Genomic DNA, 6,100 nt, shown 5'->3' with positions numbered 1-6,100 from the left:
AGAATACAAAAATGATTACAGTCAATTTCTTCTCCAATTTAACTTAACATATACCAGTGATCAAATATTATTATGGACATATTTCTGGTTTTCATGATTTCATGGCAGGTTTTCTTCATGATTCCAATTAATTGATATGTCAAAATTGACCTGAGGGCCACATTGAGGGTTGATGGGGGCCGCCAGTTGCCCACCTCTGAGCTAGATGAAGAGCCATATAATTGGTCGACAGATAAATGAAGAATAATTAGCTTAAAGTCGAGTCAATATTGAACTTACATTTATCAGTTTTTGAGAAATAGGACGTACGTATCAGTTGAAAGTGATGTAAGCCAAGTAACGCTAAACAAGTGAATATATATATTCACTTACATTAGCATAACAGCGAATATGGCATGACTGACACTAGCTTGTACCGACAAAGCTCTAATTGAATTAGTAGTACTAATATATCAGTATTAAGTTTGAAAGAAACAGATGTTGGTGGGTGACCACCTGTAGTAGTGTCAGTGCCACCTGAGACACAAATTGGAGGAAAGGGAGAGTGCCTCATCCCTTATTAGCTCAGCAGGAGCATTTTCCATAGGCCTATGACTATCATCATCATCACAGTTTCCACTTCCATCACCAGCTGTGTCTTCAATGATCTCATTCTCAACCTCACCATCGTCATTAGCACTGTTACTTTCCTTCACGGAGTTAGCTGGGTGCTCCTGGCTAACATTTGCTTGGCTAGTAGCGTTTACGTTATTGGAGTCATCAACAGGAGGCGACTTGTCGGGTGGCGTTGTCAATGAAAAAACGTTTGTGAGCGGGACACATGAGGCCACAAGATTCTTTCTTTGCTCTTGCTCCTTACGCTTGATCGTATTCTCGTCACACTTGGAGTTATTGGAGCCTGAAGCGTGGACGTGTGTGGATGAGATTTCTGAGGGAACAAGTTTGGATTCCTTTGACTAATATGTGGCGCTGAAGCAGCCGAGGTTATCAACAATTCTTCTCTTTACCACGTCTGTTTCTTTGTTTGTTTGAAGTTATATTTTTTGGCCTTTTTGTCTTTATAAGATCGGAAAGCAGGAGAGAAACAGGAAATGTTGGGAGGAGAGGGTCAGGAGGTCGAGGTCAGATTGAGGTCAGAACCAACGGCTGCAGCTTCTCTTCAGAAAGTGCTATAAAGTGATGATGACAGTTTGTCCGACCTGTGTTGTAAATGTTTTATCAAAGCAATAAATGATTAGCTTATCAAGTCTCTCCTCTCTTTCTTACATTCTGTTTGTTTGAATCTAATAAACGTTTCTCTGAAATCATGTGACAACAAAAGATGCTTCCTCCAGATATGAACCCATGGATAATAAGATGAACACCAGGAATGTCAAATAACAAACATTTATACTTTAAATGAACTCCGATCAGAACTTCACATATTCACTGCATGACATAAAAGCACAGCGTCCTCTTCTCTGTCACCAGCATGTGTGTTTAAGTGTGAAAATTTTAAAAATTGAAAATGGTATTGATAAAAACTTTGCTTAATTGTAACTAATAACTATCTGTGAACATCCTGTCCACATTTGGTGACATTCTGATTCTGATTCCCAGAGATACATGTGATGAGGCTAGAGCTGTCCCTTTCAGAGAAGCCCTAATTTGACCTATTTTCATTTTTTGGTAAGATGCATAAAACATCAAAAAAAAAGTTATTTTGCAGTAAAATATTTTCATACAACCATCCGTTTCATAAACTAGACATGTTCAAGTTATGAAAAAATATGGTTATGCTTTGTTCTACCTCGGATAGGGGGTATCTCAACTTTTAGGGGCCCAAGTTCCTCTACTATAAACAGGGCGGTTAAAGTGTAAGAAGCCTAATATTTACATTCAGGGGTAAGAAGCGAAATTACTGAACTTCCACCAACACCTACAACGGCCTTGTTAGCCAGCTTGTAAACTCGGCCACAACTGAATTGCCACTCAGTCAATAATCATGTTAGCTGTAGCCTACTTCCAATGCAACAAACCGATCCTCAAACTACTTGTATTTTATTTATTTATTTAATTCACCATCCACACATGAATTAAAGCATTGGGATTTGTGATGTTGTAGTTTTCATGAAGCGAACTGCTGTCTCTAAATGTTAGGCTAACTGCTAAGCTAAACTTAATAAATCCAAGGCTTGGTTTAGCAATCTCAGACATTACACATTCCTCTAAATAGTCTTATAAATGTTGTCTACATGAACTGTAGGCTACTGGGGTGAAAAGGCACGTCACCTAAAACATAAATATACCCCTTTACAAGAAGTATTTTATTCATACTTTGCTATCCTTTTTTTAAATATTCAAGTTGTATTGGGTCAACTTTTAGTGACATTTTACCCCATATGTTACAATAAATGCTTAAAATAACACATAATTGATATCTTAGTAAGCTAATAGACTATGGAGAAATACAACCTTATGCCACAGACATTGCTGACATTTTTCTTGCACCTTTACCCTGTATCTATCTGGCAATCCCATTGTGCGTACCTGACCCATACCTGACCTAACTCCACGCTGACAAAGGTAAGGATAAAAAAATCTTAGCTCAACAATAAATGTAGGCTATACACATTTTCATGCATGGGAGATTATGCGAGATTATTCATGTTGTTTGCAGCTACAGTGTTTAGGCTATTTTTCTTTTTCAAACTATCTGCTTTGGTGTGCTAATGTTCCTTCAGTCTCCAACACTTCAGGACACACTCTAGGTTGTCCTACTTGCCAGTTGTGGTAATTGTCATGGTGGCATATCATTTTTTTTCTTCTAATTTTATGGACATGTACAGTACATTTACGGGTTATTTAGATATTTAGTATTTTAATGTCTTGTTTTTGCTTAATGATTTATTTCTGTTTTTTTTTCATCTTTAAAAAACCTTTTTACCTTTGATATTCTTGGGGATTGTTCATGGTTGTTTTAATGATTTTTAAACAACGTTTTTAAAGGTTTCTTTTGTCTATAGCTATGGTTTATGTGAAGCACTTTGAAATTATTGTTGCTAAAAGTTGTTAGGCTTCCAAGTTTTCTGATTTCAAAAACAAGATTTTTACTAAAAGTTTAGATTGTATTTAGTTAGACAATAAATAGTATCGTAAAAACATTCTTTTCTTGTGATGTAGTTGCCAGGTACTTTTTTCTTTTGTTAATTCTTTCCTTATTAAATTGAAAAATATTTATGTAGAGCTACTGTATGTATTAGACAGTCTTTGAGTTTGCGCTGTATGTTGTGTGTTGTATTTCTTTTGTCGTGTCTTTTGTTGTAATGTGAGTATGAATGTCATGGGTGTGTTTTCATGAAATCTGAGTAATGATGTCTTGTCAATGACGATATGGAGACCCCAGGAAGAGCATACAAACAAACAAACCCCTGAATGGGCAAGCAGGCAATAACAAAACTTCTTACATTATCTGAACAGTCCAGCCCATCTTAGCAGTCCCTTGGCTGCCTTCCCAAGCAGACAGGTTGTTCACCTTTCACCTGTCTTAAGGGAAATCACAGGTTTTTGTTTGATTAAGGATAATGTCTTGAAACTATCATTGTATTCTTTTGACTATTAGTGACATACATACTGAAGCACATTTCTAATTCAACCAGTGTAGTCCCCCTGCTGAAAGTGAAGCTGCAACATACTATGGCATTGGCTTCCCTTCTGAAAGTCGTGTTTCCACTTCTCATAGGCTACTTCAAACTAATAAACTTGGCCTAGGCTTCTATTCTCCAAAGACACCTAAGCAGACTCCTCACTCGTAAAGTTTGACAGCATATTGACTATTATCTATTTTTGGAAGTTCCTCTTGTCTGCTGTTTTTTATGTTTGTTTAACACTTTAACAAGACAGTTCCTGCTTGCCCTAGTGTAAACACATTCATGCCATATGTCATTTAGATTACACACTGATAATAAATATGTAGGTATTTATTGGAAAGCAGACACTGTCGTGAGCATGGTTCAATTCCTAAAAGTCATTGTATATAGTGTGTTGGTATTTCCTTTTTATAAAAACATTCTAAATCCAGACTTAAAAAAAAAATTCTTTAAAACTCTTGCGCTGGTCGAAAATATTATAGTATTTCCACATTGATGTGTGATCAGCATTTACTGTTGAAGCAGGTCAAGTTGAAGCTTTGTTTACTTTGTTGATTACTTGATACTTTTTAAAGCTAAGTCTAATGGATCTCAAACTGAGTGTGGGGCCCATCCAAAAGGTAACAAGATAAATCTGAGGGAGTCATAGGTTTTAGATGAGAAAGGGAAGATGTATTAAACAAAGCTCTGCTAAAATACATGTATGAATTATTGATAACATATTAGATAATTTTACCTATCTGCACCTAAAAAGGTTGATTCAAAGTAAACCATCCTAAATATTTAAGAGCCACTGGCTGATTTTTTTTTTCTATCAGTCTATCACATGTTATTTTTTGACCTTTTTTTTTCTTGTCATATGAATTAAGTTGTGTAAAAATAAATTGTTCTCTCTGAAGTTAATTATTAAGTCTGAATTAAAGAGTGTACTTTACATTTTTCTCTTTTGTAGGCTACTTGTCAAGTACAACATTCTCCTGCATTTAATTAACTTTCCACCACTGCAAACAACATCCCATCAGCTGTTCACTTTTACAGTAGGCCTGTCGCGGCCTCATCCTTTGAAATAGCCTATACTCTGTAAAATATATTTGAATGTACTGTAAAATCTGACTTCACTGCCCTCCACATCACTGTTTTTTTCCTTCTTCTTTCCTTCAGGGACAATGTTGAAGATCACAGCTGGTGGTTTGACCGACCGGGGGTCTCCGCAGACACAGCTTCACCTCTAGAGGGAGCACCGAGTTACTAAAAGTGGAATTGAGAGAGTGGTGTGAGCAACGGCGCGCCTGGGCCGAGGAGAGCTGCGTCAAAGCACCCGAAGTTAGATAGCACAACACCGGAAATGAGTGGAAGATGATCTTTAAAAAATAAAATAGAAATAAGCGAGATTTGATGTACAGCTTTACAAACACTGCATTAAAAATGGGGATAAAACAGTTTGATTAAATACAGATTGGCGTCCATATCATAATTAAAATAATACGTTTGAATGACATGGCTGTGACGAGTTAACCTATTCTCAGTTAAGACAGATAGCTGTGATTTAGCATCAAAGACAAATCTCCCACTTTCCAACCAATCCCCATATCAGCCTTATATGTATTTCAGATACCCTTGCATAATGGATAGGCTACCCATCAATGAATTAAGTAAAAAAAAAAAAATCTTCATCAAGATTGGTTGTTAGGATTTATTGTAGGTCATGCATTTGGAATTTTGAGCACAAAAATAAAATTTTCAGTGGTGCGTTTGTTTATTCTGTACAAACACGTGTGTGAAAGTAGGCCTATGATTTCATATTTAGTGGGTGGTTATATATGCTCTTGGCTCTGGCAGTTGCTAACAAGTTATATGTTTTGAATTAAAACAAATAATAATTATAAAGATACTTAGATTTTCTGCTAGCCTTTTCCACTTGATTTAGTTTTTGGTGCTAAGATCAACTGATCAACTTTTACTTACATAGGCTAGATTAATAGATTGCTTGCTGACTTTGTAAAATTTAAGATTAAGATTTGAGATTTACTTTTATTGATCCCCACAAGGGAAAATTTCAGTTTTTTACACTCTGTAAGTCATAAACACACACATAGGCTGAAATATACACACACACACACCCACACACACACACACACACACACACACACACACACACGCAGAAACAGGATCCTATGGACATGCATTAACATTAAGCATTCAAATTACTATATAAGTCCGTCCCACACTTAAACCCCCTTACATCTGTTATTTTTGAATTATTGCTATTTATCTGCGTGTCATTTGAAAAAGTGTAACTAGCCTACATGAAGTGTTGCTGCTTTTTTTTATGTTGGCCTATCCAAGCGTCTTTCACCAATGGGGCTTTTAATTTGAAAATAAAAACCGGAAGTGTGATCTTTCTATGTCCCTCGTCTTTACAGTGGTGCTTGGAGCCGAGAGGGTCAGGGGGAGGAGAGGAAAGGGAGTGG

The sequence above is a fragment of the Labrus bergylta genome, chromosome 12 (genome assembly GCF_963930695.1).
Source record: "Labrus bergylta chromosome 12, fLabBer1.1, whole genome shotgun sequence".
NCBI lineage: Eukaryota > Metazoa > Chordata > Actinopteri > Labriformes > Labridae > Labrus > Labrus bergylta.
The sequence above is the reverse complement of the archived record's forward strand: the minus strand, read 5'-3'. Positions refer to the sequence as shown.